This window comes from Eleutherodactylus coqui, chromosome 8 (assembly GCF_035609145.1).
Source record: "Eleutherodactylus coqui strain aEleCoq1 chromosome 8, aEleCoq1.hap1, whole genome shotgun sequence".
Taxonomy (NCBI): domain Eukaryota; kingdom Metazoa; phylum Chordata; class Amphibia; order Anura; family Eleutherodactylidae; genus Eleutherodactylus; species Eleutherodactylus coqui.
The window spans coordinates 159,627,675-159,650,845 of record NC_089844.1 but is presented as its reverse complement, the minus strand read 5'-3'; the positions used below and the strand labels follow the sequence as shown (position 1 = coordinate 159,650,845).

General features: G+C 61.9%; 1 long non-coding RNA gene across 1 annotated transcript in view; it reads right to left on the bottom strand.

The window, feature by feature from the left end:
* The window catches only part of LOC136577643 (uncharacterized), a 90,875-nt gene that overhangs the window by 43,022 nt on the left and 24,682 nt on the right, over positions 1–23,171 (bottom strand). The gene's annotated exons all lie outside the window — the stretch shown is intronic.

Below are 23,171 nucleotides of genomic sequence, written 5' to 3'. Positions count from 1 at the left end.
ATCAACAGCAGAAGGGCCGGTCCCGCCAAAAACAAAGAGGGATGCGTATGGAAGCGGGGGACCGTCGCCAGCAGAAGGGCCGATCCCGCCAAAAACAAAGAGGGATGCGGACGGAAGCGGGAGACCTTCGCCAGTAGAAGGGCCGGTCCCGCCAAAAGCAAAGAGGGAGGCTGACGGATGCGGGAGACCGTCGCCAGTAGAAGGGCCGGTCCTGCCAAAAACAAAGAGGGATGCGGACGGAAGTGGGGGACCCTCGCCAGTAGAAGGGCCGGTCCCGCCAAAAACAAAGAGGGATGCGGACGGAAGTGGGGGACCCTCGCCAGTAGAAGGGCCGGTCCTGCCAAAAACAAAGAGGGATGCGGAAGGAAGCGGGAGACCGTCACCAGTAGAAGGGCCGGTCCCGCCAAAAACAAAGAGGGATGCGGACGGAAGCGGGAGACCGTCGCCAGTAAAAGGACCGGTCCCGCCAAAAACAAAGAGGGATGCGTACGGAAGCGGGAGACCGTCGCCAGTAGGAGGGCCGGTCCCGCCAAAGACAAAGAGGAATGCGGACGGAAGCGGGGGACCGTCGCCAGTAGGAGGGCCGGTCCCGCCAAAAACAAAGAGATACGCGGACGGAAGCGGGGGACCGTCGCCAGTAGAAGGGCCGGTCCCGCCAAAAACAAAGAGGGATGCGGACGGAAGTGGGAGACCGTCGCCAGTAGAAGGGCCGGTCCCGCCAAAAACAAAGAGGGATGCGGACGGAAGCGGGGGGACCGTCGCCAGCAGAAGGGCCGGTTCCGCCAAAACCAAAGAGGGATGTGGACGGAAGCTTGGGACCCTCGCCAGTAGAACGGCCGGTCCCGCCTAAAACAAAGAGGGATGCGGACGGAAGCGGGGGACCCTCGCCAGTAGAAGGGCCGGTCCCGCCAAAAACAAAGAGGGATGCGGACGGAAGTGGGAGACCGTAGCCAGTAGTAGGGCCGGTCCTGCCAAAAACAAAGAGGGATGTGGACGGAAGCGGGGGACCGTCGCCAGTAGAAGGGCCGGTCCCGCCAAAAACAAAGAGGGATGCGGACGGAAGCGGGAGACCGTCGCCAGTAGAAGGGCCGGTCCCGCCAAAAACAAAGAGGGATGCGGACGGAAGCGGGAGACCGTCGCCAGTAGGAGGGCCGTTCCCGCCAAAGACAAAGAGGGATGCGGACGGAAGCGGGGGACCGTCGCCAGTAGAAGGGCCGGTCCCGACAAAAACAAAGGGGGATGCGGACGGAAGCGGGAGACCGCCGCCAGCAGAAGGGCCGGTCCCGCGAAAAGCAAAGAGGGATGCTGACGGATGCGGGAGACCGTCGCCAGTAGAAGGGCCGGTCCCCCCAAAAACAAAGAGGGATGCGGACGGAAGCGGGGGACCGTCGCCAGTAGAAGGGCCGGTCCCGCCAAAAACAAAGAGGGATGCGGACGGAAGCGGGAGACCGTCGCCAGTAGAAGGGCCGGTCCCGCCAAAAGCAAAGAGGGATGCGGACGGAAGCGGGAGACCGTCGCCAGTAGAAGGGCCTGTCCCGCCAAAAACAAAGAGGGATGCGGACGGAAGCGGGAGACCGTCGCCAGTAGAAGGGCTGGTCCCGCCAAAAACAAAGATGGATGCGGACGGAAGCGGGAGACCGTCACCAGTAGAAGGGCCGGTCCCGCCAAAAACAAAGAGGGATGCGGACGGAAGCGGGAGACCGTTGCCAGTAGAAGGGCCGGTCCCGCCAAAAACAAGGAGGGATGCGGACAGAAGCGGGAGACCGTCGCCAGTAGAAGGCCCGGTCCCGTCAAAAACAAAGAGGGATGCGGACGGAAGCGGGGGACCGTCAACAGCAGAAGGGCCGGTCCCGCCAAAAACAAAGAGGGATGCGGACGGAAGCGGGAGACCATCGCAAGTAGAAGGGCCGGTCCTGCCAAAAGCAAAGAGGGATGCTGACGGTTGCGGGGGACCGTCAACAGCAGAAGGGCCGGTCCCGCCAAAAACAAAGAGGGATGCGGACGGAAGCGGGAGACCTTCGCCAGTAGAAGGGCCGGTCCCGCCAAAAGCAAAGAGGGAGGCTGACGGATGCGGGAGACCGTCGCCAGTAGAAGGGCCGGTCCCGCCAAAAACAAAGAGGGATGCGGACGGAAGTGGGGGACCCTCGCCAGTAGAAGGGCCGGTCCCGCCAAAAACAAAGAGGGATGTGGACGGAAGCAGGGGACCGTCGCCAGTAGAAGGGCCGGTCCCGCCAAAAGCAAAGAGGGATGCGGACAAAAGCGGGAGACCGTCGCCAGTAGAAGGGCCGGTCCCGCCAAAAACAAAGATGGATGCGGACGGAAGCGGGGGACCGTCGCCAGTAGAAGGGCCGGTCCCGCCAAAAACAAAGAGGGATGCGGACGGAAGCGGGAGACCGTCACCAGTAGAAGGGCCGGTCCCGCCAAAAACAAAGAGGGATGCGGACTGAAGCGGGAGACCGTCGCCAGTAGAAGGGCCGGTCCCGCCAAAAACAAAGAGGGATACGGACGGATGCGGGAGACCGTCGCCAGTAGAAGGGCCGGTCCCGCCAAAAACAAAGAGGGATGCGGTCGGAAGTGGGAGACCGTCACCAGTAGAAGGGCCGGTCCTGCCAAAAACAAAGAGGGATGCGGACGGAAGCGGGAGACCGTCACCAGTAGAAGGGCCGGTCCCGCCAAAAACAAAGAGGGATGCGGACGGAAGCGGGAGACCATCGCAAGTAGAAGGGCCGGTCCTGCCAAAAGCAAAGAGGGATGCTGACGGATGCGGGAGACCGTCGCCAGTAGAAGGGCCGGTCCCGCCAAAAACAGAGAGGGATGCGGACGGAAGCGGGGGACCCTCGCCAATAGAAGGGCCGGTCCCGCCAAAAACAAAGAGGGATGCGGACGGAAGCGGGGGACCGTCGCCAGTAGAAGGGCCGGTCCCGCCAAAAACAAAGAGGGATGCGGACGGAAGCGGGGGACCGTCGCCAGTAGAAGGGCCGGTCCCGCCAAAAACAAAGAGGGATGCGGACGGAAGCGGGGGACCGTCGCCAGTAGAAGGGCCGGTCCCGCCAAAAACAAAGAGGGATACGGACGGATGCGGGAGACCGGTGCCAGTAGAAGGGCCGGTCCCGCCAAAAACAAAGAGGGATGTGGACGGAAGCGGGAGACCGTCGCCAGTGGAAGGGCCGATGTCGCCAGTGGAAGGTCCGATCCCGCCAAAAACAAAGATGGATGCGGACGGAAGCGGGAGACCGTTGCCAGTAGGAGGGCCGGTCCCGCCAAAGAGAAAGAGGGATGCGGACGGAAGCGGGGGACCGTCGCCAGTAGGAGGGCCGGTCCCGCCAAAAACAAAGAGATATGCGGACGGAAGCGGGGGACCGTCGCCAGTAGAAGGGCCGGTCCCGCCAAAAACAAAGACGGATGCGGACGGAAGTGGGAGACCGTCGCCAGTAGAAGGGCCAGTCCCGCCAAAAACAAAGAGGGATGCGGACAGTAGCGGGAGACCGTAGCCAGTACTAGGGCCGGTCCCGCCAAAAACAAAGAGGGATTCAGACGGAAGCAGGAGACCATCTCCAGTAGAAGGGCCTGTCCCGCCAAAAACAAAGAGGGATGCGGACGGAAGCGGGAGACGGTCGCCAGTAGAAGGGCCGGTCCCGCCAAAAACAAAGAGGGATTCAGACGGAAGCGGGAGACCGTCTCCAGTAGAAGGGCCTGTCCCGCCAAAAACAAAGAGGGATGCGGACGGAAGCGGGAGACGGTCGCCAGTAGAAGGGCCGGTCCCGCCCAAAACAAAGAGGGATGCGGACAGAAGCGGGAGACCGTCACCAGTAGAAGGGCCGGTCCCGCCAAAAACAAAGAGGGATGCGGACGGAAGCGGGGGACCGTCGCCAGTAGAAGGGACGGTTCCGCCAAAAACAAAGAGGGATGCGGACGGAAGCGGGAGACCGTCTCCAGTAGAAGGGCCTGTCCCGCCAAAAACAAAGAGGGATGCGGACGGAAGCGGGAGACGGTCGCCAGTAGAAGGGCCGGTCCCGCCCGACACAAAGAGCGATGCGGACGGAAGCGGGGGACCGTCGTCAGCAGAAGGGCCGGTCCCGCCCGACACAAAGAGCGATGCGGACGGAAGCGGGGGACCGTCGCCAGCAGAAGGGCCGGTCCCGCCCGAGACAAAGAGGGATGCAGACGGAGGCGGGGGACTGTCGCCAGCAGAAGGGCCGATCCCGCCAAAAACAAAGAGGGATGCGGACAGAAGCTGGAGACCGTCGCCAGTAGAAGGGCCGGTTCCGCCAAAACCGAAGAGGGATGCGGACGGAAGCGGGAGACCGTCGCCAGTAGAAGGGGCGGTCCAGCCAAAAACAAAGAGGGATGCGGACGAAAGCGGGAGACTGTCGCCAGTAGAAGGGCCGATCCCGCCAAAAACAAAGAGGGATGCGGACGGAAGCGGGAGACCGTCGCCAGTAGAAGGGCCGGTCCCACCAAAAACAAAGAGGGATGCGGACGGAAGCGTGGGACCGTAGCCAGTAGTAGGGCCGGTCCCGTCAAAAACAAAGAGGGATGCGGACGGAAGCGGGAGACCGTCGCCAGTAGAAGGGCCGGTCCCACCAAAAACAAAGAGGGATGCGGACGGAAGCGTGGGACCGTAGCCAGTAGTAGGGCCGGTCCCGTCAAAAACAAAGAGGGATGCGGACGGAAGCGGGAGACCGTCGCCAGTAGAAGGGCCGGTCACGCCAAAAACAAAGAGGGATACGGACGGATGCGGGAGACCGTCGCCAGTAGAAGGGCCGGTCCCGCCCAAAACAAAGAGGGATGCGGACGGAAGCGGGAGACCGTCGCCAGTAGAAGGGCCGGTCCCGCCAAAAACAAAGAGGGATGCGGACGGAAGCGGGGGACCGTCGCCAGTAGAAGGGCCGGTCCCGCCAAAAACAAAGAGGGATACGGACGGATGCGGGAGACCGGTGCCAGTAGAAGGGCCGGTCCCGCCAAAAACAAAGAGGGATGTGGACGGAAGCGGGAGACCGTCGCCAGTGGAAGGGCCGATGTCGCCAGTGGAAGGTCCGATCCCGCCAAAAACAAAGATGGATGCGGACGGAAGCGGGAGACCGTTGCCAGTAGGAGGGCCGGTCCCGCCAAAGAGAAAGAGGGATGCGGACGGAAGCGGGGGACCGTCGCCAGTAGGAGGGCCGGTCCCGCCAAAAACAAAGAGATATGCGGACGGAAGCGGGGGACCGTCGCCAGTAGAAGGGCCAGTCCCGCCAAAAACAAAGACGGATGCGGACGGAAGTGGGAGACCGTCGCCAGTAGAAGGGCCAGTCCCGCCAAAAACAAAGAGGGATGCGGACAGTAGCGGGAGACCGTAGCCAGTACTAGGGCCGGTCCCGCCAAAAACAAAGAGGGATTCAGACGGAAGCAGGAGACCGTCTCCAGTAGAAGGGCCTGTCCCGCCAAAAACAAAGAGGGATGCGGACGGAAGCGGGAGACGGTCGCCAGTAGAAGGGCCGGTCCCGCCAAAAACAAAGAGGGATTCAGACGGAAGCGGGAGACCGTCTCCAGTAGAAGGGCCTGTCCCGCCAAAAACAAAGAGGGATGCGGACGGAAGCGGGAGACGGTCGCCAGTAGAAGGGCCGGTCCCGCCCAAAACAAAGAGGGATGCGGACAGAAGCGGGAGACCGTCACCAGTAGAAGGGCCGGTCCCGCCAAAAACAAAGAGGGATGCGGACGGAAGCGGGGGACCGTCGCCAGTAGAAGGGACGGTTCCGCCAAAAACAAAGAGGGATGCGGACGGAAGCGGGAGACCGTCTCCAGTAGAAGGGCCTGTCCCGCCAAAAACAAAGAGGGATGCGGACGGAAGCGGGAGACGGTCGCCAGTAGAAGGGCCGGTCCCGCCCGACACAAAGAGCGATGCGGACGGAAGCGGGGGACCGTCGTCAGCAGAAGGGCCGGTCCCGCCCGACACAAAGAGCGATGCGGACGGAAGCGGGGGACCGTCGCCAGCAGAAGGGCCGGTCCCGCCCGAGACAAAGAGGGATGCAGACGGAGGCGGGGGACTGTCGCCAGCAGAAGGGCCGATCCCGCCAAAAACAAAGAGGGATGCGGACAGAAGCTGGAGACCGTCGCCAGTAGAAGGGCCGGTTCCGCCAAAACCGAAGAGGGATGCGGACGGAAGCGGGAGACCGTCGCCAGTAGAAGGGGCGGTCCAGCCAAAAACAAAGAGGGATGCGGACGAAAGCGGGAGACTGTCGCCAGTAGAAGGGCCGATCCCGCCAAAAACAAAGAGGGATGCGGACGGAAGCGGGAGACCGTCGCCAGTAGAAGGGCCGGTCCCACCAAAAACAAAGAGGGATGCGGACGGAAGCGTGGGACCGTAGCCAGTAGTAGGGGCGGTCCCGTCAAAAACAAAGAGGGATGCGGACGGAAGCCGGAGACCGTCGCCAGTAGAAGGGCCGGTCCCGCCAAAAACAAAGAGGGATGCGGACGGAAGCGGGAGACCGTCGCCAGTAGAAGGGCCGGTCACGCCAAAAACAAAGAGGGATACGGACGGATGCGGGAGACCGTCGCCAGTAGAAGGGCCGGTCCCGCCCAAAACAAAGAGGGATGCGGACGGAAGCGGGAGACCGTCGCCAGTAGAAGGGCCGGTCCCGCCAAAAACAAAGAGGGATGCGGACGGAAGCGGGGGACCGTCGCCAGTAGAAGGGCCGGTCCCGCCAAAAACAAAGAGGGATACGGACGGATGCGGGAGACCGGTGCCAGTAGAAGGGCCGGTCCCGCCAAAAACAAAGAGGGATGTGGACGGAAGCGGGAGACCGTCGCCAGTGGAAGGGCCGATGTCGCCAGTGGAAGGTCCGATCCCGCCAAAAACAAAGAAGGATGCGGACGGAAGCGGGGGACCGTCGCCAGTAGAAGTGCCGATCCCTCCAAAAACAAAGATGGATGCGGACGGAAGCGGGGGACCGTCGCCAGTAGAAGGGCCGGTCCCGCCAAAAACAAAGAGGGATGCGGACGGAAGCGGGAGACCGTCACCAGTAGAAGGGCGGGTCCCGCCAAAAACAAAGAGGGATGCGGACGGAAGCGGGGGACCGTCACCAGTAGAAGGGCCGGTCCCGCCAAAAACAAAGAGGGATGCGGACGGAAGCGGGAGACCGTCGCCAGTAAAAGGACCGGTCCCGCCAAAAACAAAGAGGGATGCGGACGGAAGCGGGAGACCGTTGCCAGTAGGAGGGCCGGTCCCGCCAAAGACAAAGAGGGATGCGGACGGAAGCGGGGGACCGTCGCCAGTAGGAGGGCCGGTCCCGCCAAAAACAAAGAGATATGCGGACGGAAGCGGGGGACCGTCGCCAGTAGAAGGGCCGGTCCCGCCAAAAACAAAGACGGATGCGGACGGAAGTGGGAGACCGTCGCCAGTAGAAGGGCCAGTCCCGCCAAAAACAAAGAGGGATGCGGACGGAAGCGGGGGACCGTCGCCAGCAGAAGGGCCGGTTCCGCCAAAACCAAAGAGGGATGCGGACGGAAGCTTGGGACCCTCGCCAGTAGAACGGCCGGTCCCGCCTAAAACAAAGAGGGATGCGGACGGAAGCGGGGGACCGTCGCCAGTAGATTGGCCGGTCCCGCCAAAAACAAAGAGGGATGCGGACGGAAGCGGGAGACCGTAGCCAGTAGTAGGGCCGGTCCCGCCAAAAACAAAGAGGGATGTGGACGGAAGCGGGGGACCGTCGCCAGTAGAAGGGCCGGTTCGCCAAAACCAAAGAGGGATGTGGACGTAAGCGGGAGACCGTCGCCAGTAAAAGGGCCGGTTCCGCCAAAAACAAAGAGGGATGCGGACGGAAGCGGGGGACCGTCGCCAGTAGAAGGGCCGGTCCCGCCAAAAACAAAGAGGGATACGGACGGATGCGGGAGACCGGTGCCAGTAGAAGGGCCGGTCCCGCCAAAAACAAAGAGGGATGCGGACGGAAGCGGGAGACCGTCGCCAGTGGAAGGGCCGGTCCCGCCAAAAACAAAGAAGGATGCGGACGGAAGCGGGGGACCGTCGCCAGTAGAAGTGCCGGTCCCGCCAAAAACAAAGATGGTTGCGGACGGAAGCGGGGGACCGTCGCCAGTAGAAGGGCCGGTCCCGCCAAAAACAAAGAGGGATGCGGACGGAAGCGGGAGACCGTCACCAGTAGAAGGGCCGGTCCCGCCAAAAACAAAGAGGGATGCGGACGGAAGCGGGAGACCGTCGCCAGTAAAAGGACCGGTCCCGCCAAAAACAAAGAGGGATGCGTACGGAAGCGGGAGACCGTCGCCAGTAGGAGGGCCGGTCCCGCCAAAGACAAAGAGGGATGCGGACGGAAGCACGGGACCGTCGCCAGTAGGAGGGCCGGTCCCGCCAAAAACAAAGAGATACGCGGACGGAAGCGGGGGACCGTCGCCAGTAGAAGGGCCGGTCCCGCCAAAAACAAAGAGGGATGCGGACGGAAGTGGGAGACCGTCGCCAGTAGAAGGGCCGGTCCCGCCAAAAACAAAGAGGGATGCGGACGGAAGCGGGGGACCGTCGCCAGCAGAAGGGCCGGTTCCGCCAAAACCAAAGAGGGATGTGGACGGAAGCTTGGGACCCTCGCCAGTAGAACGGCCGGTCCCGCCTAAAACAAAGAGGGATGCGGACGGAAGCGGGGGACCCTCGCCAGTAGAAGGGCCGGTCCCGCCAAAAACAAAGAGGGATGCGGACGGAAGTGGGAGACCGTAGCCAGTAGTAGGGCCGGTCCCGCCAAAAACAAAGAGGGATGCGGACGGAAGCGGGGGACCGTCGCCAGTAGAAGGGCCGGTCCCGCCAAAAACAAAGAGGGATGCGGACGGAAGCGGGAGACCGTCGCCAGTAGAAGGGCCGGTCCCGCCAAAAACAAAGAGGGATGCGGACGGAAGCGGGAGACCGTCACCAGTAGAAGGGCCGGTCCCGCCAAAAACAAAGAGGGATGCGGACGGAAGCGGGGGACCGTCACCAGTAGAAGGGCCGGTCCCGCCAAAAACAAAGAGGGATGCGGACGGAAGCAGGAGACCGTCGCCAGTAGAAGGGCCGGTCCCGCCAAAAACAAAGAGAGATGTGGACGGAAGCGGGAGACCGTCACCAGTAAAAGGACCAGTCCCGCCAAAAACAAAGAGGGATGCGGACGGAAGCGGTAGACCGTCGCCAGTAGGAGGGCCGTTCCCGCCAAAGACAAAAAGGGATGCGGACGGAAGCGGGGGACCGTCGCCAGTAGAAGGGCCGGTCCCGACAAAAACAAAGAGATATGCGGACGGAAGCGGGGGACCGTCGCCAGTAGATGGGCCGGTCCCGCCAAAAACAAAGGGGGATGCGGACGGAAGCGGGGGACCGTCGCCAGTAGAAGGGCCGGTCCCGCCAAAAACAAAGAGGGATGCGGACGGAAGCGGGAGACCGTCGCCAGTAGAAGGGCCGATCCCGCCAAAAACAAAGAGGGATGCGGACGGAAGCGGGAGACCGTCGCCAGTAGAAGGGCCGGTCCCGCCAAAAACAAAGAGGGATGCGGACGGAAGCGGGGGACCGCCGCCAGCAGAAGGGCCGGTCCCGCGAAAAGCAAAGAGGGATGCTGACGGATGCGGGAGACCGTCGCCAGTAGAAGGGCCGGTCCCGCCAAAAACAAAGAGGGATGCGGACGGAAGCGGGAGACCGTCGCCAGTAGAAGGGCCGGTCCCGCCAAAAGCAAAGAGGGATGCGGACGGAAGCGGGAGACCGTCGCCAGTAGAAGGGCCTGTCCCGCCAAAAACAAAGAGGGATGCGGACGGAAGCGGGAGACCGTCGCCAGTAGAAGGGCTGGTCCCGCCAAAAACAAAGATGGATGCGGACGGAAGCGGGGGACCGTCGCCAGTAGAAGGGCCGGTCCCGCCAAAAACAAAGAGGGATGCGGACGGAAGCGGGAGACCGTCGCCAGTAGAAGGGCCGGTCCCGCCAAAAACAAAGAGGGATACGGACGGATGCGGGAGACCGTCGCCAGTAGAAGGGCCAGTCCCGCCAAAAACAAAGAGGGATGCGGACGGAAGCGGGAGACCGTCACCAGTAGAAGGGCCGGTCCCGCCAAAAACAAAGAGGGATGCGGACGGAAGCGGGAGACCGTTGCCAGTAGAAGGGCCGGTCCCGCCAAAAACAAGGAGGGATGCGGACAGAAGCGGGAGACCGTCGCCAGTAGAAGGCCCGGTCCCGTCAAAAACAAAGAGGGATGCGGACGGAAGCGGGGGACCGTCAACAGCAGAAGGGCCGGTCCCGCCAAAAACAAAGAGGGATGCGGACGGAAGCGGGAGACCATCGCAAGTAGAAGGGCCGGTCCTGCCAAAAGCAAAGAGGGATGCTGACGGATGCGGGAGACCGTCGCCAGTAGAAGGGCCGGTCCCGCCAAAAACAAAGAGGGATGCGGACGGAAGCGGGGGACCCTCGCCAATAGAAGGGCCGGTCCCGCCAAAAACAAAGAGGGATGCGGACGGAAGCGGGGGACCGTCGCCAGTAGAAGGGCCGGTCCCGCCAAAAACAAAGAGGGATGCGGACGGAAGCGGGGGACCATCAACAGCAGAAGGGCCGGTCCCGCCAAAAACAAAGAGGGATGCGTATGGAAGCGGGGGACCGTCGCCAGCAGAAGGGCCGATCCCGCCAAAAACAAAGAGGGATGCGGACGGAAGCGGGAGACCTTCGCCAGTAGAAGGGCCGGTCCCGCCAAAAGCAAAGAGGGAGGCTGACGGATGCGGGAGACCGTCGCCAGTAGAAGGGCCGGTCCTGCCAAAAACAAAGAGGGATGCGGACGGAAGTGGGGGACCCTCGCCAGTAGAAGGGCCGGTCCCGCCAAAAACAAAGAGGGATGCGGACGGAAGTGGGGGACCCTCGCCAGTAGAAGGGCCGGTCCTGCCAAAAACAAAGAGGGATGCGGAAGGAAGCGGGAGACCGTCACCAGTAGAAGGGCCGGTCCCGCCAAAAACAAAGAGGGATGCGGACGGAAGCGGGAGACCGTCGCCAGTAAAAGGACCGGTCCCGCCAAAAACAAAGAGGGATGCGGACAGAAGCGGGAGACCGTCGCCAGTAGAAGGCCCGGTCCCGTCAAAAACAAAGAGGGATGCGGACGGAAGCGGGGGACCGTCAACAGCAGAAGGGCCGGTCCCGCCAAAAACAAAGAGGGATGCGGACGGAAGCGGGAGACCATCGCAAGTAGAAGGGCCGGTCCTGCCAAAAGCAAAGAGGGATGCTGACGGTTGCGGGGGACCGTCAACAGCAGAAGGGCCGGTCCCGCCAAAAACAAAGAGGGATGCGGACGGAAGCGGGAGACCTTCGCCAGTAGAAGGGCCGGTCCCGCCAAAAGCAAAGAGGGAGGCTGACGGATGCGGGAGACCGTCGCCAGTAGAAGGGCCGGTCCCGCCAAAAACAAAGAGGGATGCGGACGGAAGTGGGGGACCCTCGCCAGTAGAAGGGCCGGTCCCGCCAAAAACAAAGAGGGATGTGGACGGAAGCAGGGGACCGTCGCCAGTAGAAGGGCCGGTCCCGCCAAAAGCAAAGAGGGATGCGGACAAAAGCGGGAGACCGTCGCCAGTAGAAGGGCCGGTCCCGCCAAAAACAAAGATGGATGCGGACGGAAGCGGGGGACCGTCGCCAGTAGAAGGGCCGGTCCCGCCAAAAACAAAGAGGGATGCGGACGGAAGCGGGAGACCGTCACCAGTAGAAGGGCCGGTCCCGCCAAAAACAAAGAGGGATGCGGACTGAAGCGGGAGACCGTCGCCAGTAGAAGGGCCGGTCCCGCCAAAAACAAAGAGGGATACGGACGGATGCGGGAGACCGTCGCCAGTAGAAGGGCCGGTCCCGCCAAAAACAAAGAGGGATGCGGTCGGAAGTGGGAGACCGTCACCAGTAGAAGGGCCGGTCCTGCCAAAAACAAAGAGGGATGCGGACGGAAGCGGGAGACCGTCACCAGTAGAAGGGCCGGTCCCGCCAAAAACAAAGAGGGATGCGGACGGAAGCGGGAGACCATCGCAAGTAGAAGGGCCGGTCCTGCCAAAAGCAAAGAGGGATGCTGACGGATGCGGGAGACCGTCGCCAGTAGAAGGGCCGGTCCCGCCAAAAACAGAGAGGGATGCGGACGGAAGCGGGGGACCCTCGCCAATAGAAGGGCCGGTCCCGCCAAAAACAAAGAGGGATGCGGACGGAAGCGGGGGACCGTCGCCAGTAGAAGGGCCGGTCCCGCCAAAAACAAAGAGGGATGCGGACGGAAGCGGGGGACCGTCAACAGCAGAAGGGCCGGTCCCGCCAAAAACAAAGAGGGATGCGTATGGAAGCGGGGGACCGTCGCCAGCAGAAGGGCCGATCCCGCCAAAAACAAAGAGGGATGCGGACGGAAGCGGGAGACCTTCGCCAGTAGAAGGGCCGGTCCCGCCAAAAGCAAAGAGGGAGGCTGACGGATGCGGGAGACCGTCGCCAGTAGAAGGGCCGGTCCCGCCAAAAACAAAGAGGGATGCGGACGGAACAGGGGACCGTCGCCAGTAGAAGGGCCGGTCCCGCCAAAAGCAAAGAGGGATGCGGACAAAAGCGGGAGACTGTCGCCAGTAGAAGGGCCGGTCCCGCCAAAAACAAAGATGGATGCGGACGGAAGCGGGGGACCGTCGCCAGTAGAAGGGCCGGTCCCGCCAAAAACAAAGATGGATGCGGACGGAAGCGGGGGACCGTCGCCAGTAGAAGGGCCGGTCCCGCCAAAAACAAAGAGGGATGCGGACGGAAGCGGGAGACCGTCACCAGTAGAAGGGCCGGTCCCGCCAAAAACAAAGAGGGATGCGGACTGAAGCGGGAGACCGTCGCCAGTAGAAGGGCCGGTCCCGCCAAAAACAAAGAGGGATACGGACGGATGCGGGAGACCGTCGCCAGTAGAAGGGCCGGTCCCGCCAAAAACAAAGAGGGATGCGGTCGGAAGTGGGAGACCGTCACCAGTAGAAGGGCCGGTCCCGCCAAAAACAAAGAGGGATGCGGACGGAAGCGGGGGACCATCAACAGCAGAAGGGCCGGTCCCGCCAAAAACAAAGAGGGATGCGTATGGAAGCGGGGGACCGTCGCCAGCAGAAGGGCCGATCCCGCCAAAAACAAAGAGGGATGCGGACGGAAGCGGGAGACCTTCGCCAGTAGAAGGGCCGGTCCCGCCAAAAGCAAAGAGGGAGGCTGACGGATGCGGGAGACCGTCGCCAGTAGAAGGGCCGGTCCTGCCAAAAACAAAGAGGGATGCGGACGGAAGTGGGGGACCCTCGCCAGTAGAAGGGCCGGTCCCGCCAAAAACAAAGAGGGATGCGGACGGAAGTGGGGGACCCTCGCCAGTAGAAGGGCCGGTCCCGCCAAAAGCAAAGAGGGATGCGGACAAAAGCGGGAGACCGTCGCCAGTAGAAGGGCCGGTCCCGCCAAAAACAAAGATGGATGCGGACGGAAGCGGGGGACCGTCGCCAGTAGAAGGGCCGGTCCCGCCAAAAACAAAGAGGGATGCGGACGGAAGCGGGAGACCGTCACCAGTAGAAGGGCCGGTCCCGCCAAAAACAAAGAGGGATGCGGACTGAAGCGGGAGACCGTCGCCAGTAGAAGGGCCGGTCCCGCCAAAAACAAAGAGGGATACGGACGGATGCGGGAGACCGTCGCCAGTAGAAGGGCCGGTCCCGCCAAAAACAAAGAGGGATGCGGTCGGAAGTGGGAGACCGTCACCAGTAGAAGGGCCGGTCCTGCCAAAAACAAAGAGGGATGCGGACGGAAGCGGGAGACCGTCACCAGTAGAAGGGCCGGTCCCGCCAAAAACAAAGAGGGATGCGGACGGAAGCGGGAGACCATCGCAAGTAGAAGGGCCGGTCCTGCCAAAAGCAAAGAGGGATGCTGACGGATGCGGGAGACCGTCGCCAGTAGAAGGGCCGGTCCCGCCAAAAACAAAGAGGGATGCGGACGGAAGCGGGGGACCCTCGCCAATAGAAGGGCCGGTCCCGCCAAAAACAAAGAGGGATGCGGACGGAAGCGGGGGACCGTCGCCAGTAGAAGGGCCGGTCCCGCCAAAAACAAAGAGGGATGCGGACGGAAGCGGGGGACCGTCAACAGCAGAAGGGCCGGTCCCGCCAAAAACAAAGAGGGATGCGTATGGAAGCGGGGGACCGTCGCCAGCAGAAGGGCCGATCCCGCCAAAAACAAAGAGGGATGCGGACGGAAGCGGGAGACCTTCGCCAGTAGAAGGGCCGGTCCCGCCAAAAGCAAAGAGGGAGGCTGACGGATGCGGGAGACCGTCGCCAGTAGAAGGGCCGGTCCCGCCAAAAACAAAGAGGGATGCGGACGGAAGCAGGGGACCGTCGCCAGTAGAAGGGCCGGTCCCGCCAAAAGCAAAGAGGGATGCGGACAAAAGCGGGAGTCTGTCGCCAGTAGAAGGGCCGGTCCCGCCAAAAACAAAGATGGATGCGGACGGAAGCGGGGGACCGTCGCCAGTAGAAGGGCCGGTCCCGCCAAAAACAAAGATGGATGCGGACGGAAGCGGGGGACCGTCGCCAGTAGAAGGGCCGGTCCCGCCAAAAACAAAGAGGGATGCGGACGGAAGCGGGAGACCGTCACCAGTAGAAGGGCCGGTCCCGCCAAAAACAAAGAGGGATGCGGACTGAAGCGGGAGACCGTCACCAGTAGAAGGGCCGGTCCCGCCAAAAACAAAGATGGATGCGGACGGAAGCGGGGGACCGTCGCCAGTAGAAGGGCCGGTCCCGCCAAAAACAAAGAGGGATGCGGACGGAAGCGGGAGACCGTCGCCAGTAGAAGGGCCGGTCCCGCCAAAAACAAAGAGGGATGCGGACGGAAGCGGGAGACCGTCACCAGTAGAAGGGCCGGTCCCGCCAAAAACAAAGATGGATGCGGACGGAAGCGGGGGACCGTCGCCAGTAGAAGGGCCGGTCCCGCCAAAAACAAAGAGGGATGCGGACGGAAGCGGGAGACCGTCACCAGTAGAAGGGCCGGTCCCGCCAAAAACAAAGAGGGATACGGACGGATGCGGGAGACCGTCGCCAGTAGAAGGGCCGGTCCCGCCAAAAACAAAGAGGGATGCGGTCGGAAGTGGGAGACCGTCACCAGTAGAAGGGCCGGTCCCGCCAAAAACAAAGAGGGATGCGGACGGAAGCGGGGGACCATCAACAGCAGAAGGGCCGGTCCCGCCAAAAACAAAGAGGGATGCGTATGGAAGCGGGGGACCGTCGCCAGCAGAAGGGCCGATCCCGCCAAAAACAAAGAGGGATGCGGACGGAAGCGGGAGACCTTCGCCAGTAGAAGGGCCGGTCCCGCCAAAAGCAAAGAGGGAGGCTGACGGATGCGGGAGACCGTCGCCAGTAGAAGGGCCGGTCCTGCCAAAAACAAAGAGGGATGCGGACGGAAGTGGGGGACCCTCGCCAGTAGAAGGGCCGGTCCCGCCAAAAACAAAGAGGGATGCGGACGGAAGTGGGGGACCCTCGCCAGTAGAAGGGCCGGTCCTGCCAAAAACAAAGAGGGATGCGGACGGAAGCGGGAGACCGTCACCAGTAGAAGGGCCGGTCCCGCCAAAAACAAAGAGGGATGCGGACGGAAGCGGGAGACCGTCGCCAGTAAAAGGACCGGTCCCGCCAAAAACAAAGAGGGATGCGTACGGAAGCGGGAGACCGTCGCCAGTAGGAGGGCCGGTCCCGCCAAAGACAAAGAGGGATGCGGACGGAAGCGGGGGACCGTCGCCAGTAGGAGGGCCGGTCCCGCCAAAAACAAAGAGATACGCGGACGGAAGCGGGGGACCGTCGCCAGTAGAAGGGCCGGTCCTGCCAAAAACAAAGAGGGATGCGGACGGAAGTGGGAGACCGTCGCCAGTAGAAGGGCCGGTCCCGCCAAAAACAAAGAGGGATGCGGACGGAAGCGGGGGACCGTCGCCAGCAGAAGGGCCGGTTCCGCCAAAACCAAAGAGGGATGTGGACGGAAGCTTGGGACCCTCGCCAGTAGAACGGCCGGTCCCGCCTAAAACAAAGAGGGATGCGGACGGAAGCGGGGGACCCTCGCCAGTAGAAGGGCCGGTCCCGCCAAAAACAAAGAGGGATGCGGACGGAAGTGGGAGACCGTAGCCAGTAGTAGGGCCGGTCCTGCCAAAAACAAAGAGGGATGTGGACGGAAGCGGGGGACCGTCGCCAGTAGAAGGGCCGGTCCCGCCAAAAACAAAGAGGGATGCGGACGGAAGCGGGAGACCGTCGCCAGTAGAAGGGCCGGTCCCGCCAAAAACAAAGAGGGATGCGGACGGAAGCGGGAGACCGTCGCCAGTAGGAGGGCCGTTCCCGCCAAAGACAAAGAGGGATGCGGACGGAAGCGGGGGACCGTCGCCAGTAGAAGGGCCGGTCCCGACAAAAACAAAGAGATATGTGGACGGAAGCGGGGGACCGTCGCCAGTAGATGGGCCGGTCCCGCCAAAAACAAAGGGGGATGCGGACGGAAGCGGGGGACCGTCGCCAGTAGAAGGGCCGGTCCCGCCAAAAACAAAGAGGGATGCAGACGGAAGCGGGAGACCGTCGCCAGTAGAAGGGCCAGTCCCGCCAAAAACAAACAGGGATGCGGACGGAAGGGGGGACCGCCGCCAGCAGAAGGGCAGGTCCCGCGAAAAGCAAAGAGGGATGCTGACGGATGCGGGAGACCGTCGCCGGTAGAAGGGCCGGTCCCCCCAAAAACAAAGAGGGATGCGGACGGAAGCGGGGGACCGTCGCCAGTAGAAGGGCCGGTCCCGCCAAAAACAAAGAGGGATGCGGACGGAAGCGGGAGACCGTCGCCAGTAGAAGGGCCGGTCCCGCCAAAAGCAAAGAGGGATGCGGACGGAAGCGGGAGACCGTCGCCAGTAGAAGGGCCTGTCCCGCCAAAAACAAAGAGGGATGCGGACGGAAGCGGGAGACCGTCGCCAGTAGAAGGGCTGGTCCCGCCAAAAACAAAGATGGATGCGGACGGAAGTGGGAGACCGTCACCAGTAGAAGGGCTGGTCCCGCCAAAAACAAAGAGGGATGCGGACGGAAGCGGGAGACCGTCGCCAGTAAAAGGACCGGTCCCGCCAAAAACAAAGAGGGATGCGTACGGAAGCGGGAGACCGTCGCCAGTAGGAGGGCCGGTCCCGCCAAAGACAAAGAGGGATGCGGACGGAAGCGGGGGACCGTCGCCAGTAGGAGGGCCGGTCCCGCCAAAAACAAAGAGATACGCGGACGGAAGCGGGGGACCGTCGCCAGTAGAAGGGCCGGTCCTGCCAAAAACAAAGAGGGATGCGGACGGAAGTGGGAGACCGTCGCCAGTAGAAGGGCCGGTCCCGCCAAAAACAAAGAGGGATGCGGACGGAAGCGGGGGACCGTCGCCAGCAGAAGGGCCGGTTCCGCCAAAACCAAAGAGGGATGTGGACGGAAGCTTGGGACCCTCGCCAGTAGAACGGCCGGTCCCGCCTAAAACAAAGAGGGATGCGGACGGAAGCGGGGGACCCTCGCCAGTAGAAGGGCCGGTCCCGCCAAAAACAAAGAGGGATGCGGACGGAAGTGGGAGACCGTAGCCAGTAGTAGGGCCGGTCCTGCCAAAAACAAAGAGGGATGTGGACGGAAGCGGGGGACCGTCGCCAGTAGAAGGGCCGGTCCCGCCAAAAACAAAGAGGGATGCGGACGGAAGCGGGAGACCGTCGCCAGTAGAAGGGCCGGTCCCGCCAAAAACAAAGAGGGATGCGGACGGAAGCGGGAGACCGTCGCCAGTAGGAGGGCCGTTCCCGCCAAAGACAAAGAGGGATGCGGACGGAAGCGGGGGACCGTCGCCAGTAGAAGGGCCGGTCCCGACAAAAACAAAGAGATATGTGGACGGAAGCGGGGGACCGTCGCCAGTAGATGGGCCGGTCCCGCCAAAAACAAAGGGGGATGCGGACGGAAGCGGGGGACCGTCGCCAGTAGAAGGGCCGGTCCCGCCAAAAACAAAGAGGGATGCAGACGGAAGCGGGAGACCGTCGCCAGTAGAAGGGCCAGTCCCGCCAAAAACAAACAGGGATGCGGACGGAAGCGGGGGACCGCCGCCAGCAGAAGGGCAGGTCCCGCGAAAAGCAAAGAGGGATGCTGACGGATGCGGGAGACCGTCGCCAGTAGAAGGGCCGGTCCCCCCAAAAACAAAGAGGGATGCGGACGGAAGCGGGGGACCGTCGCCAGTAGAAGGGCCGGTCCCGCCAAAAACAAAGAGGGATGCGGACGGAAGCGGGAGACCGTCGCCAGTAGAAGGGCCGGTCCCGCCAAAAGCAAAGAGGGATGCGGACGGAAGCGGGAGACCGTCGCCAGTAGAAGGGCCTGTCCCGCCAAAAACAAAGAGGGATGCGGACGGAAGCGGGAGACCGTCGCCAGTAGAAGGGCTGGTCCCGCCAAAAACAAAGATGGATGCGGACGGAAGTGGGAGACCGTCACCAGTAGAAGGGCCGGTCCCGCCAAAAACAAAGAGGGATGCGGACGGAAGCGGGAGACCGTTGCCAGTAGAAGGGCCGGTCCCGCCAAAAACAAGGAGGGATGCGGACAGAAGCGGGAGACCGTCGCCAGTAGAAGGCCCGGTCCCGTCAAAAACAAAGAGGGATGCGGACGGAAGCGGGGGACCGTCAACAGCAGAAGGGCCGGTCCCGCCAAAAACAAAGAGGGATGCGGACGGAAGCGGGAGACCATCGCAAGTAGAAGGGCCGGTCCTGCCAAAAGCAAAGAGGGATGCTGACGGTTGCGGGGGACCGTCAACAGCAGAAGGGCCGGTCCCGCCAAAAACAAAGAGGGATGCGGACGGAAGCGGGAGACCTTCGCCAGTAGAAGGGCGGTCCCGCCAAAAGCAAAGAGGGAGGCTGACGGATGCGGGAGACCGTCGCCAGTAGAAGGGCCGGTCCCGCCAAAAACAAAGAGGGATGCGGACGGAAGTGGGGGACCCTCGCCAGTAGAAGGGCCGGTCCCGCCAAAAACAAAGAGGGATGCGGACGGAAGCAGGGGACCGTCGCCAGTAGAAGGGCCGGTCCCGCCAAAAGCAAAGAGGGATGCGGACAAAAGCGGGAGACCGTCGCCAGTAGAAGGGCCGGTCCCGCCAAAAACAAAGATGGATGCGGACGGAAGCGGGGGACCGTCGCCAGTAGAAGGGCCGGTCCCGCCAAAAACAAAGAGGGATGCGGACGGAAGCGGGAGACCGTCACCAGTAGAAGGGCCGGTCCCGCCAAAAACAAAGAGGGATGCGGACTGAAGCGGGAGACCGTCGCCAGTAGAAGGGCCGGTCCCGCCAAAAACAAAGAGGGATACGGACGGATGCGGGAGACCGTCGCCAGTAGAAGGGCCGGTCCCGCCAAAAACAAAGAGGGATGCGGTCGGAAGTGGGAGACCGTCACCAGTAGAAGGGCCGGTCCTGCCAAAAACAAAGAGGGATGCGGACGGAAGCGGGAGACCGTCACCAGTAGAAGGGCCGGTCCCGCCAAAAACAAAGAGGGATGCGGACGGAAGCGGGAGACCATCGCAAGTAGAAGGGCCGGTCCTGCCAAAAGCAAAGAGGGATGCTGACGGATGCGGGAGACCGTCGCCAGTAGAAGGGCCGGTCCCGCCAAAAACAAAGAGGGATGCGGACGGAAGCGGGGGACCCTCGCCAATAGAAGGGCCGGTCCCGCCAAAAACAAAGAGGGATGCGGACGGAAGCGGGGGACCGTCGCCAGTAGAAGGGCCGGTCCCGCCAAAAACAAAGAGGGATGCGGACGGAAGCGGGGGACCGTCAACAGCAGAAGGGCCGGTCCCGCCAAAAACAAAGAGGGATGCGTATGGAAGCGGGGGACCGTCGCCAGCAGAAGGGCCGATCCCGCCAAAAACAAAGAGGGATGCGGACGGAAGCGGGAGACCTTCGCCAGTAGAAGGGCCGGTCCCGCCAAAAGCAAAGAGGGAGGCTGACGGATGCGGGAGACCGTCGCCAGTAGAAGGGCCGGTCCCGCCAAAAACAAAGAGGGATGCGGACGGAAGTGGGGGACCCTCGCCAGTAGAAGGGCCGGTCCCGCCAAAAACAAAGAGGGATGCGGACGGAAGCAGGGGACCGTCGCCAGTAGAAGGGCCGGTCCCGCCAAAAGCAAAGAGGGATGCGGACAAAAGCGGGAGACCGTCGCCAGTAGAAGGGCCGGTCCCGCCAAAAACAAAGATGGATGCGGACGGAAGCGGGGGACCGTCGCCAGTAGAAGGGCCGGTCCCGCCAAAAACAAAGATGGATGCGGACGGAAGCGGGGGACCGTCGCCAGTAGAAGGGCCGGTCCCGCCAAAAACAAAGAGGGATGCGGACGGAAGCGGGAGACCGTCACCAGTAGAAGGGCCGGTCCCGCCAAAAACAAAGAGGGATGCGGACGGAAGCGGGGGACCGTCAACAGCAGAAGGGCCGGTCCCGCCAAAAACAAAGAGGGATGCGTATGGAAGCGGGGGACCGTCGCCAGCAGAAGGGCCGATCCCGCCAAAAACAAAGAGGGATGCGGACGGAAGCGGGAGACCTTCGCCAGTAGAAGGGCCGGTCCCGCCAAAAGCAAAGAGGGAGGCTGACGGATGCGGGAGACCGTCGCCAGTAGAAGGGCCGGTCCCGCCAAAAACAAAGAGGGATGCGGACGGAAGTGGGGGACCCTCGCCAGTAGAAGGGCCGGTCCCGCCAAAAACAAAGAGGGATGCGGACGGAAGCAGGGGACCGTCGCCAGTAGAAGGGCCGGTCCCGCCAAAAGCAAAGAGGGATGCGGACAAAAGCGGGAGACCGTCGCCAGTAGAAGGGCCGGTCCCGCCAAAAACAAAGATGGATGCGGACGGAAGCGGGGGACCGTCGCCAGTAGAAGGGCCGGTCCCGCCAAAAACAAAGATGGATGCGGACGGAAGCGGGGGACCGTCGCCAGTAGAAGGGCCGGTCCCGCCAAAAACAAAGAGGGATGCGGACGGAAGCGGGAGACCGTCACCAGTAGAAGGGCCGGTCCCGCCAAAAACAAAGAGGGATGCGGACTGAAGCGGGAGACCGTCGCCAGTAGAAGGGCCGGTCCCGCCAAAAACAAAGAGGGATACGGACGGATGCGGGAGACCGTCGCCAGTAGAAGGGCCGGTCCCGCCAAAAACAAAGAGGGATGCGGTCGGAAGTGGGAGACCGTCACCAGTAGAAGGGCCGGTCCCGCCAAAAACAAAGAGGGATGCGGACGGAAGCGGGAGACCGTCACCAGTAGAAGGCCCGGTCCCGTCAAAAACAAAGAGGGATGCGGACGGAAGCGGGGGACCGTCAACAGCAGAAGGGCCGGTCCCGCCAAAAACAAAGAGGGATGCGGACGGAAGCGGGAGACCATCGCAAGTAGAAGGGCCGGTCCTGCCAAAAGCAAAGAGGGATGCGGACGGAAGCGGGGGACCGTCGCCAGTAGAAGGGCCGGTCCCGCCAAAAACAAAGAGGGATGCGTATGGAAGCGGGGGACCGTCGCCAGCAGAAGGGCCGGTCCCGCCAAAAACCAAGAGGGATGCGGACGGAAGCGGGAGACCGTCGCCAGTAGAAGGGCCGGTCCCGCCAAAAACAAAGAGATATGCGGACGGAAGCGGGGGACCGTCGCCAGTAGAAGGGCCGGTCCCGCCAAAAACCAAGAGGGATGCGGACGGAAGCAGGGGACCGTCGCCAGTAGAAGGGCCGGTCCCGCCAAAAACAAAGAAGGATGCGGTCGGAAGCGGGAGACTGTCGCCAGTAGAAGGGCCGGTCCCACCAAAAACAAAGAGGGATGCGGACTGAAGCGGGAGACTGTCGCCAGTAGAAGGGTCGGTCCCGCTAAAAACAAAGATGGATGCGGACAGAAGCGGGAGACCAAAGAGGCGACCAAATAACCATGTATAAATACATTGAGGGACAATACAAGGATCACTCCCATCTATTTGTAAACTGGGAAAAAACGAAGTAATAGAATGAGAGAAGACACTTAAAGGAGAGAATTGTACTATCCATGGGTTCCACATTTTCTGATATTCTGAAATTGCATTATTTCAAAGGGCTAGTATTTTCTCGTATAAACTATGTTCTGAAATCAAGCTAATTAGTAGAGATGAGCCAGCATGCTCGTTTAAGGCTGATGCTCGAGAGAGCATCGGTCTTTTTGAGTAACTGCTTACTCGTCTGAGCACCATGCGGGGGTGGGGGGCGACGGGGAGGCGGGGGGAGAGAGAGAGATCTCTCACTCTCCCCCCTGCTCCCCCCACCGCTTCCCCACAAGGTGCTCGGACAAGTAAGCAGTTACTCAAAAAGACCGATGCTCTCTCGAGCATCAGCCTTAAACGAGCATGCTCGCTTATCTCTACTAATTAGATCTTTGACAAACAGTTGGGCCTCAGATTTCCAATTTTTGGAAAAAAGCAATTTGGCACATAATAGGACATGGCCTATCAATTTTTTGTATGCTGGGTGAATTCTATTGAAACCAATAATCAGTAGAGTGAGTTTTGGGAAAACAGGTACGGTTAGATTTGTAACTTTTTTGATACGTGCTTATTAGAGATGAGCGAGCCTACTCGTTTTGAGTAATTACTCGATCGAGCACCGCGATTTTTGAGTACTTCAGTACTCGGGTGCAAAAATTCGGGGGGCGCCGGTGGGCGGGGGGAGGCGTGACGGAGCGGGGGTAGCAGCGGGGAACATGGGGGAGCCCTCTCTCTCTCTCCTTCCCCCCCCCCCACTCCCTGCTGCAACCCCCCACTCACCCACGGGGCCCCCCCGAATCTTTTCGCCCGAGTACGAAGTACTCGAAAATCGCGGTACTCGGGCGAAAAAGGGGCGTGGCCGAGTAGGCTCGCTCATCTCTAGTGCTTATACTTCCTGCCAATAAGGCATGATTAGTGGATAGGACCAGAAGATGTGTGACAAGGTGCCGCTGTGGGTACTGTTGTACCTTGTCAACACCGGAAGCTAGGGGTGTGACAGCACTTAGCAGGAGGGAATGCCCCTGTCACACCCCTAGCTTCCGATTGCCTGCAGCTTTGTAGTCTGTCCCGTCCCTACAGCTCCGGACTCTATGGATGGCGGCTGACAGCGGGCACATAGCAGTGATGGGGGCAGCATTGTGCTGCAATCTCCGGTCCAACTGCGGTACTCCGTTGTAGGGAGTGAGCACCGGCGCCTCTCTACAGCACTTGACAGTGCCCACGCGTTGGGCGATGTTCAGCGCTCCTCTGTGTCCCCTATGCTCTGCAGA